The sequence below is a fragment of the Eumetopias jubatus genome, unplaced genomic scaffold (assembly GCF_037043125.1).
Source record: "Eumetopias jubatus isolate StellerSeaLion01/CBP00866 unplaced genomic scaffold, mEumJub1_p1.0 scaffold_6, whole genome shotgun sequence".
Taxonomy (NCBI): Eukaryota; Metazoa; Chordata; class Mammalia; order Carnivora; family Otariidae; genus Eumetopias; species Eumetopias jubatus.
In genome coordinates this window covers 28,323,127-28,337,020 of record NW_028274812.1, presented here as the reverse complement: position 1 = coordinate 28,337,020, position 13,894 = coordinate 28,323,127, and the positions used below count along the sequence as shown (strand labels likewise).

The window sequence follows — 13,894 nt, the reverse complement described above, 5'->3', positions numbered from 1 at the left end:
GCAGACGCTTAACCATCTGAGCCACCCAGGCACCCCAAGGGAGAAAGAATCTTAAATGGACTCCGTGCTGAGTGTGGAACCCCATGTAGGCTCAATCTAAGGACCCTGAGATCACGACCTGAGCCAAAACCAAGAGTCAGATGCTTAACTAACTGCCCTACCCAGGTGCCCCAACTCAATTGCATTTTTTGAAGTAATCAGCTTCTTATCCTATCCAGCTAAGAAAGGAAAGTGAGAACTTTCTGAGAGAGAAAATAAACCATCTTCAGTCTTGAAAATTCTTAAATACAAAATGTATGGGATACAATAACTATGAGACATGCAAAAAGCCAGAAAAATGTGACCAATAAACAAAAGAGCAAAAACAGACAAGAGCAGCTGACTCAGAGATAATTCAGATGTTGGAGTTTATAAACAAGGAGTTTAAACTAATTATTACAAATATGATAAAAATCAAGAAAAAGATGGACAAAAGGGATAAAAAGATAAACAATTTCATCAAGGGGTTGGAATCTTAAAAAGAAGAATCAAAAAGAATCTTTGTATGGGTTTAATAGCAGACCACACAGAACAAAAGACAGATGTGGTGAAATGAACAGGTCAATATAAAGTGTCTAAATGGAAGCAGAGAGAGAAAAAAAGAGGGGGAAAACACAACAAAGCATGAGACATATGGGACATAGTTAAATTGTCTAATATATGTATTATTGTAACTCCAGAAAGAAGAGAGAGAGAATATAGAACACAAGAAATATCTGAAGACATAATGACCAAAAATATTCCCAAACTGTTGAAAACATTAACCCACAGATTCAAGAAGCTCAGCAACTTCAAGTTAGGAGAAAATGAAATAATCACAGTCTAAATGCTGAAACCAAAGACACATAAAAGTCTTAAAATCAGCCAGAATGAAAAAGATACATCACCTATAAAGGAACAATAAAATTGATAGCTGACTTAGCAATACAAACTTTGGAAGCCAAAAGATAATGCAATGACATAAGAACTGTTGAATATTTAAACTCCCCTAGGTTTCTTTCCTTGTTCAGGAGGTGGTAAAGTACAAATTTAAGGTAGACAATAAAAGTCAAGGATGTAGATGGCAATCTCTAGGGAACTACTAAACTAATAATATAAAAAGTATTAGTAAAGGGCTAATAGAGGATAAAATATAATACTAAATTAATAGAAAATAAGGGGGAATGGAAGACTAAAAGACAAAAGAACAATGAAACAAATAGAAAATAAATAGCAAGATGGTAAATATAACTGCAACATGTGATAAATATTGTGCATTATTTATCACAATAAATATAAGTGACCCAAACACTACAAATAAAAGAGATTTGTCAAGTTAGACTGAACAACAGGAAAGGAAGGAAGGAAGGAAGGAAGGAAGGAAAGAAGGAAGGAAGGAAGGAGCAATTTCAATTATATACATTTAAGAGACACACTATAAATATAAGGACACAGTTAAGTTGAAAATAAAATGATGCATAAAGATGTATCACTCAAATACTACCCCAAAGAAGTCTGTTGTGATTATATATTAATGTCAGACAAAACTGACTTTACAGCAAAAGTTATTACAAGACATAGGAGGGACATTTCATAATGATAAAATTTATCTGAAAAAATTTATAGTCCTAAACATACTTATTAATATGGCTTCAAAACATCTAAAAGCAAAAATTGAAAGAACTAAAAATCAGACAAATTCATATTTATAGCTGGAGATTTTAAAACACTTTTCAGTGATGATCAAATAAGCAGACAAAAAATATCAATGAGGATATGGAAGATCTGAATAATAAGATTAACTTGGTTAAAGTTAATCTAACTGACTTATGTAGAACACTACACCCAACAACAGCACACCATATCCTGGGCCATAAGGCACTTACCAACAAATTTCAAAGAACTGAAATAATGCAGAATGTGTTCTCGTGCCACAACAGAACTAAATTACAGAACAAAAAAGAAAGATATGTTTGGACATTGGGTAACCTTCTGAATAGCCCAGGGGTCAGAGAAGTCATGCTGAAAATGAAAAGATATTTGAGCTGAACAATATTGAAAGTTCAATATATCAAAATTTCTGGGATGCAGAATAATTTATACCTTTAAATGCATATGTTGGGAAGAGAGCAAGGTTGAAAAATCAATGCTGTAAGCTCCCATCTAGAGAAATTACAGCATATTATTCCCAAAGTAGAAGGAAAGATACAATAAAGTAAAGAGCAGAAATTAACGAAATAAAAAGTGCAATAAAGAAAATTGGCAGTGCCAAAAGTTGGTTCTATGAGAAGATTAATAAAATGATAAACTCCAAGGCAAATTGCTCATCAGACGAGAGAGAGAATATAAATTACTGTTATGCTACACTACCAGGAGTACATTAATATAGGTCCTGTTAGCATTAAAAAGAAAGTAAAAGGAGGGGTGCCAGGCTGGCTTAATTGGGAGAGCATGTGACTCAATCTCAGGGTTGTGAGTTCAAGCCCCACATAGGGTACAGAGATTACTTAAAAATAAAACATATTTTTTAAATGTTTTAAATATTTATTTTATTTTATTTTTAAGTTTTATTTATTTATTTCAGAGAGAGAGAGAGAAAGCGAGCAAGCATGAGCGGTTGGGGAGGGGCAGAAGGAGAAGCAGACTCCTTGCTCAGCAGGGAGCTCGATATAAGGCTCAATCCCAGGACCCTGGGATCATGACCTGAGCCGAAGGCAGATGCTTAACCCACTGAGCCATCCAAGTGCCCCCAAAATAAAATCTTTAAAAGTAAAAGGATATTCAGAATAACTTTATGCCAATAAATATGGCAACTTAGGTAAAATGGAAAATTTTCTTGAAAACCACACAGTAACGATTTAAGAAAAAAAATGGAAACTCTGTATAATTCTATATCTGTTACAGAATTTATAACAATCTCAAATCACTTTTTATTCTATTAGCTATCTCCCCCAATAGAGTGCAAGCTCCATGAGAGCAAGGACCTTGTCAGTCTTGTTGGCCACTGAATCTCCAATGCCTGGATCATTAGGATGCCTGGCATGTTGCAGGAGAATATGAAATACTTGCTGAATGAAGAAAGTCTGCATCCACTTCTTACCAAGAACCAAGCTGAGACAAGTGATAAAGGCAGTGGTTCATAGGAGACTCAAATAATCTATTCAGGGTGCCTGAGTGGCTCAGTCCATTGAGCAGCTGTCTTCGGTTCGGGTGGTAATCCTAGGGTCCTGGGATCGAGCCCCGGGTCTGGCTCCCTGCTCAGTGGAGAGCCTGCTTCTCCCTCTCTCTCTGCCTGCCTCTCTGCCTACTTGTCCTCTCTCTCTATCTCTCTGTCAAATAAATAAATAAATAAATAAATAAATAAATAAATAAAATCTTAAAAAAAATCTATTCACTTTTTTCAGCAGTCTAAACCCTGACTTTGATAGAAACCATATGACCTGAAAGCTACACCCTTAGACCACATTAAATTAGTGCACTGCATATCATCTTCACCACAATACAATTTAAAGTAGTTGAAATTCACTATTTAATAAAAATATCAAGGATTGTTTACATAGCTTTCACTGTTGTCTATAGAGCATCTTATATGAGAAATTCCTTTAATTTATGGCTAGGGAGTGCACAGTTTCTTCCGAAGAAGTAGCATATGATTCTTTTTTCATGCTCTACTAAAATACCTTTTGGCTTGGAGGTCAGCTATACCAAGCACGTTGATCCTTATTATGGGCATATCTGTATTCTCTTGTTCCTTGATGCTAATTTTCCAAACATATTTTATCATTTCATTGTTTTTTTTAAGACTCAAACTTGATAAATTATTGTTAAAATACAGATGCTAAAATAATGTTAAAATATAGATGTTAACATATAGATGTTAAAAGAATGAAAGTATCCATTTTAGCTGAAGGTGATGTATCAGTCATTTTAGGGTAAGTGTGTCACGGTATCAAACAACTGCAAATCCCAGTAGCTAGCAATCCCAGTTGCTAATAATAATAATGCCACATTTCTATGTTGGTTGGCTCAGCTCTGCTCCACATTGTTTTCCTTCTGGGACCCAGCCTGAAGGAGCAGTTTTTTCCAGAAAATAACCAAGGAAAAACACACACAGCACAACCACAACATGGCTTTTAAAGCTCCTGCTAATAATGAGCATGAACCAAGACATACACCCAAACCTGGTGTCATGGGTGGGATAGATCGCTTTCCTATGAACAGGGATAGTCTATTTCTAACAATAATATGACATAGCACAGATGACATTCTCCACCCAAGAAAGCTGTGATTAATACCAAATGGAAACAATACCAAACAGACAAACCAGTATTAGCTGCCTCTCATTACTGAGCACCTACTAGGTACAAAGTATTGCATTAGACACTTCAAGCATAATATTTCTAATTCTGATAATTCTTTAAGGCAGAGAGGATTCTCTCAAGATTACTGATCAGGACACTAAAGACTAGACATATTAAGTCATGCACATTAGAAGTGGTAGAGTAGGAGCTTGACCTAATTCTGCTCAATTCCAAAGCTGAGCCCTCTTCTCAGTATTACCCTGCCTATCCTCTGGTGTATGTTCAAAAAAAAATTTTTTAGCCCTTTTTCATGACTTTCTGGTTTTTTGATTTTGTTTTGTTTTTGTTTTTTTAGTAAAAGGAAGTTGGGTGAAACAGGAAAAATTATGAGAAATAAAAGCAGGAAGAACTGCTTTTATATCAAGGATAAAGTTTATATTCTATATACAACAGAAAGAGGTATTGATATATTCTTGGAAAGAATGGTGTTTGTCACAAAATATATTTGATTGATCTTATTATTTTTCAAAAGATTGATATGGCAATACTGCTGAACGTGTCCATAAAAATGTCCCAAAGAAGTTTTATGTTGTTGAGAACTTCACCATTTAACTAGCAAGAGGATAAATGAATGTGAACATTAGTCCTTACATAAAGAAATCTATAAACTGATTATTAGTGTAAAACTATCTATAAAGATAAAGAAATAAAATGGCTAGAGGTGAGTAAGCTAAATTAAAGATGACTTCATGAAATAAAGAAATCTTAAGGATGAAACCAGATATTCACATCTTAAGAAGATTCTAGTGACTACATTTGGGTAACGGTATGAAGTTATGTCCACTATTGTTGATTTTTTCCTATTTTAGTACTAAATGTTTACTGGAAAAAAAGTAAATACTTTATTCTTCAATTCATCATTACATTGAAAAGATGCAAACTTCTTAGTCGAGCTTCCAAAGCAATAGATTTTTGTTCAAGGCTGCCTTATTATTAGCAACTGTATTTGTCACCTGATTGCAAGCTAGCTCTAAAAGAGGCAAGTACTTGATTATGAAGCGAGTGACGAAGTCTTTATAACAAAGACAGTTCATTTTTTGCATCTGCTCTGAGATGTTCAACAAAGTCAAGAATAAAGGAAATATTCTTGAGTTGATTATTTCTAGCTAAAGAGCATTTACTTTCTATCAAAGAAGAAACTGAGCTCAAGTCAAGTTCTCTCTACTTAGCTGTCATTTTTCCTGCTTTGTGATATAACAGCTGTGATTCTTTCTGGGAGACATAAAAGTAATTAAATTAGAATTTCATGGTGCTTTGCATCTCTAGGGATATGTCTTAAATTATCACTCATAAAAAAACTCACAGACAAAGCAGGACAGTATGAGAAGAAAACTAGTGCCAAATCACTCTGTTAATTTGGTCTGTAGATGGGGGGAAACCCTCTCTTCATTTCAAACTACTTATTTGTATATGATCCTTATTATAACAGAAAAGTCAGGAAGAAAATAAAATAACCCCAAATTCTAACTATCTTCTTCCAGTCCTTTTCCTCTTCATGGACTTTTTTTTTCCAAATAAAGAGAATCATGTTATTTTTATAATCTGTTTTTAAATTTTGATTGGATAGCATGACGCATGTTACTATCAATTTTTTTTTAAACCATCATTTTCTTCTGGGTATATACCCAAAAGAAGATTAACTTGGTTAAAGTTAATCTAACTGACTTATGTAGAACACTACATAAAGTGTTCTTTATGTACAGATATTTGTACACCAATGTTCATAGCAGCATTATTCACAATGGCCCAAAAGGTGAAAACAAAACAGAGGTCCGTCAATGGATGAATGGATAAATAGAATATGGTGTATACATAAGATAGAGTATTACTCAACCTTAAAAAAGAAAGTTTTGACACATGTTACAACATGGATGGACCTTGAGAACGTTATGGTAAGTGAAACAAGCCAGTTGCGAAAAAGACAAATACCATTTGATTCCACCTATATGAAATACCTAGAGGAGTCAGATTCATAGAGACAGAGTAGAATGGTGGTCGCCAGGGGCTGGGAGTTGGGGAAAATGGGAAGTTGTCTAATGGGTATAGAGTTTGAGTTTTGTAAGATGAGAAGTGTTGTGGGTGGAGAGTGGCGATGGTTGCACAGCAATGTGAATGTACTTAATGCTACTGAACTATACACATCAAACAGTTAAAATGGTAAGTTTTATGGTACCTATATTTTTACCACCAAAGCCCACCCCCACAATTTTGAATGAATGATATTCCATCACATGGGGGTTATCCTTCGCTTAACATTTTCCCCAAATGTTGGACATTTAGATTTCTTCCAATTTTTTGTTACCATAAAATTCAGGTAGTAAACATTGTTGCAAACACACCTTTCTTTCCATTTCTGCTGTTTCTTTAGGATAGTTTCCAAAGGACATAACTGGATTAAAGAACATGAATTATTTCAAGGCTCTTGATGCATAATGTCAAATTGCTTCCCAGAAAGGTCTTACCAATTCATTCACTTTCCTAAGAGCAGTGTAGGAGAGAGACCTTTCCATTGCATTCATGCCAAAATGAAGTATTCTCATCTCTTTTCATCTTTGCCAATTGATAACAACAAGAAAGCATAGCTTGGGATTTTAATGTGTACTTATTTGATCGCTCTTGAGAGTGAATTGTTTTCACATGTTTCTGACCATTCTAAACTTACCCTTCCAATAACTGCCAATTCTCTCAAATTAAAATGTAAAACTCATATTCTAAGAAGGCTGGGAAGATGGGAGGAGACACATTTGGGAAAGTTCTAAAAGGCAGGTAAAAGTGGGGTCAGGAGTTTAAAATTTATCTTTAAGGATGTGAAGAACAGTAAAGATTTAGGAGAAGGGAGTGACAACAAAATATGGAGAAAACCTAAACCTTTACTAAAAAGAGAATAAGCATATTATCAGTTGTGGTTAATCTAGTCAACAACATGGACTCACTAAGCAGAAACTCCAGGGGCAAAGAACTCTCCCTCCACATAGTTGAAAAACTCCACAAACAACTGTGATGTTCAGCCAGGCTTAGAAATGATTGCTTTCATTCGGTGAGTGAAATGACCCCATTCTTTCAAATTTTCCTTCCTTTCAGCATAATGCTTGGCAAACATCAAGTTTTCTCACTCAATCCTCTGACAACTGAGTTACATAAAGCAAGCTTTAGTTGCCCTCCTTAGGTGCTCAGTACTTGTTAGCTGCAATTAGGAACCTCTACAGGGACATCCTGAATATTACCATTCCTGGATTTCAACTTGGTCAGGCCATAACAGAGCTTCATCCAATCTATCATTTGCTGGGTGTGACATTAAAGCAAGGTCAAGGCATGCAACCAATTTACCAGGGTGCTTGCTTATAAAGCAACTGTGGGCACACTGTATGTTCTACCTGGGTCTCCAGGTCATGCTGGAGCTGTTGGTCCCTTAGGAGCCATCTACATCTGGATATATATGAGCTAGGGGTCATGTTGAGTTACTACGAACTCTTCAGGCTTTGAGTTCTAAAAAAATCATCTAAAATTTGGAAACTCACCTAACAGACACAATAAAGGACTGACCAAAAATGATGTCAGTGGAATGATGGTGATGTAAGACTCGGGGGGGCATAGAAGGTAGTGGAAATGGAGAGAACACAGAGAAAGATATCTTGAAGCCAAGAAAAAGAAAAAAGGGCTAATCTGCCAAATGGAAAATAGTCATTGGTCTCTATTTGTATGTCGATTGGCTTGTTACATAACTCTCCCAAAGTAAAGCCAATCCCATTAATAATGTAAAAAGTAAGTAGTTATTAGGCACACATTACTGTTTGAATAACAGTCACTGACGTAAAAGAAAATTATTTGATAAGGCAAAGCTATCTGTCCTTTCTCAAGTTACTATGGAAAAACGAACATATTAATGCTAAAAACAGGCTTAATGCTTTCAATTTCCTGGGTATGGATCTTTTTTGGCATTACAACAGGAGACATGATTACACTAATACTGTACAGGCACCTAATTTCCTGTCAAAGTCCTGAAAATGACTTCATATCTTCCCTTAAGAATGAGAATACTGGGGCGCCTGGGTGGCTCAGTCGTTAAGCGGCTGTCTTCGGCTCAGGTCATGATCCCAGGGTCCTGGGATCGAGCCCCGCGTCGGGCTCCTTGCTCAGCGGGAGCCCTGCTTCTCCCTCTCCCGCTCCCCCTGCTTGTGTTCCCTCTCTCGCTGTGTCTCTCTGTCAAATAAATAAAATCTTAAAAAAGAAAAAGAAGAATGAGAATACCATCATGTCTAAAACCAAATATGATTTCAAACAAGCATGGCCTATCCCACATGACCCCACAACCGCTCTGGCATGTGAAATTTAAATAAGGCCCATGTAAAAAGTATACAGACTGCAATTTTTCCCTCATCAGCTAAATGTTCAGCTAGATGCAGAAAGAAGAGAAAGAAAACCCTTAGGAATATTTTAGGAAAAGGGAAACTTAATTTAGTTAGTGTCCATGTTGAACGTGGATAAACATAACAATATATAAAGAAATACAAACTATTTTCACATATTCTACACTACAGCTATAGCACTAGATGCCTACTAAATTCCAGGACTTTAACATATGTTGTTTCTTTTAATTCTCACAACAGAGCATTTATTCCTCCAAAAACAGTAAGTCTAAGCCAGTTGGAGCTGTAACAATCCCGTCCTCCTTCCCAGGGATTTGTGTAGTATTGGGCTGACGATGGAATACTAGAAGCATAAAGAAATGTAAGGAAAGTCTGGGGTAGGTTTTTATGAACCTGCTTTCCCAGTTCTAAGAAAAAGATGGCCTCCTTTCCTCTCCAGACCTTGGTGTAGCTAAGTTGGATTGATGTCTGGGATGGCCATGGCCACTTTGCAATGCTAAGATAGCCAGCTGGAGGGCAGAGCCACCAACAGCATTAACGAGGGAATAGAACTCAGCCGACATTTTTAAGCTGCAGACTCAACCTACTCCAGACCCAGCCTCACTTCTGGACTTCAATACGTTGTGTTATTGTTGAAGCCCATGGGAGTAAGGTATTCTGCTACTTATAAGATGCTAAGAGCTTCCTAATTCCTACAGGTAAGTATTATTCTTATTTTTTAAGTAAGAAAATGGAATTTTCTAAAGGTTATCTTGCCTAAGATCACACTGTCTCCAAGTGTTGACTCAATATTTATCTCATATCAGTCTCCCAAAAAGTCCTCTTCCACAAAACAGTACAGGCATTCCCGGAAAGGTCTGTTCCTGGAAATTCTAGGAAAGAGAGCCTAGGATGTAGTAAAAACAACAATGACTCTAAAAAAATGGATTTGAGATTTTTATTAATAACAGGACGTCAAAAAATTCACTTAAGTTCTTTGAGTTTCAATGGCCTTGCTTGTAAAAACGGGAGGAAAAAAAGGTCAGCCTTGCTTTCTTTACAAGGTGCTTCTAAGTCTGCAACAGTTAACAGCATACACAGAAACCTTGTGTCAACTCTAAACTTTAAGGGATTGATAATTATTTCCACCAATTGAACAAATACTGCACATAACAAAATGTTCCAAGTAAGCCACTCTGCATGTGAATTCAGCATGACTATTTCGTGGTTACTTCTTTGTTGGAATAGGTTAACAAAGGAATCGCGGAGATAATCTTCGCAATGAATTTTCCATGGCTCTCCAAGTCTCGGTACATAGTATTTCCTTGGGCCATTCTAGTTAAGTCTGTCACTTCACAAACTCTGTGGCCTCTTTTTAGGATGTGAGTCTAGGCTTTGGGGTCATAATATTTCCTACTTTGAAAGCTGAGTATCCGCCCAGCGTCACTGTGTCATCTTGTGTGATATCCTCTCGCAGCCCCAAACACCCTCTAACCAGAGCCTATGACCGACACCATGACTGTTTTCTCTAACTTAGATTTAACTTTATGTTGAACCGCTATCATAAAAAGTGACAACCTCTTCATGACTGAAAGCTAAACTCCGTTTAATTATGTAAAGGTCAAAAAGGCGTTTTTTCCTACCTTAAGTTGGATTATGGAAATTTAAGTATAGGAAAAATAGCATTATTTTAGCCAGCCTCAAGAGCTTCAATGGACAAAAATAACGAAGGAAGTGACAATGAAAAACATCAAATGTCAGAGAACTAGTCCTTTTTTATACTTAAATCAGCAGGATGCATTCATTCAAACCACCCAGCCTCTGTCCCAGATAAGATTCAACGACCAAATTTGTTCTAACAGAAGAGAAAAAAAGAAATTATTCTAACAACGTATCACAATTCTGCAAACTAAAAAAAATCTAAACCATAAACTTTTTTCTTATTTCCCAATTTTGTATTCTGACCCCCCAGACAAAGCTCTCAGAAAATAGATGTGCGCAGGCCTAAAATGGTGCCTTGCTACAATACCTGCACCAGATTTGGTGCTCAGAGGAGTGCAACAGTTTCTCCCTCTGACATGGAGCAGGACCCTGAACTCATCAAAGGTGTTAAAATGGGGAATTGCAAGAAAGAGCTTGATGAGCCACTGAAATCACAACTGCTTGGGGCTCTTACACTCTTGAGTGAAAGTTCCTATCCTCAAACTTTCCATGGTCAGGACATCACTGTCTCTGCAAGCCAACAAAAAATGATTCAGGCCATGGAAAATGTCCACGGAAAGAGGCCTGAGGGACTGACTACCTGCCACGACATCCCTCCCCTTGGCCTCGCACCAGCATTTGACAAGTGAAAACTCAGGGCGTCACACGGCTCAGACAAAGTCAGTGGAAACATCCCTGTGGGACCATGGCTCAGGACACACATAATCCTGGGTAAATCTGGCAGGATGTCTCATAATCTCAGGGACACCCTCTTGTGTCAGCACCTTGACAATGTGCTTTTCACTTCTCAGCTCAAACAGAAAGGGAGGTTAGGGACGATGCCAATACACCAATATGAATGAGTGTGTTTGCAGCACTGTGGGAGTTGGCTCAAAACATTAAGAAATACTGAAGAAGCTTTACAAGTGTGAGGGCATGAAAAGAAACCCTATTTCAAAAGGGCGGGGGGAACTTCTTAGCCATCCTTAGGACAAACAGATGTATGGATATACATGACAGTAATGGCAGGTTATGGATAGGTAACCTACAGTAAAAGTGACATTCTTTTAATACCAAATAAGTCCGTGAGTGACACAAGATCAACTCCTAGGGACCCTGCCGTTAAAAGGCTTTGATCTCTAACAGCCTTCCCTGTTCTTACTAGGAAATTAATGGACAGCTTAAAATGAAATCGCAAGAATTTCTGACATCTTCAATTTGACCTGAAGACCTTGAAACACAAAGCTCTTTTGAGAGACAGTTAATAGTCCTCAGCTAAAGGAGAACCATAAAAAAGAAGCCAGAATCTGGAAGTATAGAGAGTTAAAACAAAAACACAACTGGAAAAAACTCTGTTCCTTAACTGAACTTTATGTGACCTTGAAAGCTCTCAGTAGTCTAAACTGTTTGATTTTCAAATAGGGAAATGCTTTATTTTATTCCTGTGCATCATGCACACTAATTTCATAGGAGATGTTTTCCATTTTAATTCACTGACCATGAAACCTAGGCTTGTGAAGATTACCTATGCATTTCATTATCACTACCATATCAAAGCATTTATACTGACACAATGTTTCCAAGTATGAGATTCTAATTCTCCTACAACTAAGAATTTTCTTAAAGTGTAAATCTTCTGGTAATTCAAAGGTTGCATAGTTATATTCCTCTTTTGTAACAGCAGAAAAAAAAACTTGGTTAAGGGAAACTGTAAAACTCTCTGGTTTATACTAAAAATTTATAATACAAGTTTAAAAGTCCAAACCAAAGTTTTCCATGAGGATCCAGGAAATCACTGTCCCAGGTTTTCCTTCTTGGTTATAACCCATTATCCCAATTTCAGTCCCTGGTTCAACTGCTAAAATGATATAAGATTTTGCAAAGTTAAGATTTCTGTTTCACAACTTAAAAGATTTTATGGCTATCACTGAGGAACTCCTGAGGTAAGCCAACCTCCTTTAATGTATATATTTTAAATTAGAGAGTAGTTTAGGAATATTAAGAAAGACAGAAAAATAATATAAGCAACACTCCCACATACCCACCACTCAGCTTAAGAAATGAAATGTTTTAAATAGTCTTGCAGCTGCATGTGAATCACTCTCTTCTACTCCTTCATCCCCATTGGTAACCATTATACTGAACTGAGAATTTATGACGTGCATTCATGCATCTATATCTTTACTAGGTGTGTATGATTGCTTTTTAAAGTTTCCATAAATGATACTGTACTCCATGTATCTCTCTGCCATTTGCTGATTTTGCTCAACTTTTTTTATTTTTTTATTATTTATTTTTTAAGATTTTATTTATTTATTTGACACACAGAGAGAGAGACAGCGAGAGAGGGAACACGAGCAGGGGGAGTGGGAGAGGGAGAAGCAGGCTCCTTGCTGAGCAGGGAGCCCGATGCAGGGCTCGATCCCAGGACCCTGGGATCATGACCTGAGCCGAAGGCAGAAGCTTAACGACTGAGCCACCCAGGCGCCCCTGCTCAACTTTTTTTAAAGATTTTTTTTTTTTGCATGTCAAAAGTTTTATACAGAGGAACTTCAAGAATTTCTCTACTGTATGGTGACTATCATAACATAATAACAAAAAAAAAGACTTTTCTCTAGGTATATAAGTAGGAGTAGATAATGCTGGATATAGGATAGGCTAGCTGTCAACCTTCCTTGATAATACCAAAATCTTTAAGTGGTCATAAACATTTCTACCACAGCCAGGAGAGATTCCCTTTCCTCTAACATCTTTGCCAACAATTGATGTTGTCACACTTAACTATTTTTTTAATAAATCTAGGAGTTTCTAATGGTGTATCAGACATTTTAGATGATATGTTACAGAGTTTGGATTCTGTTATACTCCTCTTAAGAGTATTCAGTCTTATTCTAACAGGCAAATAAATTGTTGGTGGTTTACCCTGATCACGTGGGGACTTGGCTTTAGGTTTTATTAGGGTAGCTCTGTATCGGATTTGCTCTTAATTTTTAGTGCACTTCTTTAGTCCTGGGATGTAGTTTTTTATTCCTATGCTCTGGCCCTTCCAGAGTTTCAGTGGAAAGCTCGGATTGCTCATGAAGCCCCTCTAACTTCAGGTTCAAATTCCAAAGTCTGTCTCTCCTACACTGGGCAGCTGCTGAAATTTCTGTTCAGCTCTCTGAGACTTCTAGCTACTATTTTCCACCTGGGCTCCTAAGATAAAACTCACACATGTCAGGGGTTAGCTGAGAATTGAACAAGAGTTTATACACAGATTTTGGGGCTCTCTCTCTGTGGCTCCTTTATGTAGGGGGTATTGCACTCAATTTCCAGGCACTCTGGCAGCCTCAAACTGACCCCTCTGACCATTAAGACTCTGGTTTTCTTCTTGAGTTCTATCTGTCCTGTGCCCTGCTGACCAGGGAATGCCTCCCAAGGGAAAACCCATTTAAATGTGGATCTCTTATCCAGTGTGGTACCCTTCAT

The 13,894-nt window shown here is 37.0% G+C and overlaps 1 protein-coding gene across 1 annotated transcript in view; it reads right to left on the bottom strand.

The window, feature by feature from the left end:
• MAP3K5 (mitogen-activated protein kinase kinase kinase 5) overlaps window positions 1-13,894 on the bottom strand; it is a 193,940-nt gene that overhangs the window by 97,930 nt on the left and 82,116 nt on the right. The window lies entirely within an intron of this gene.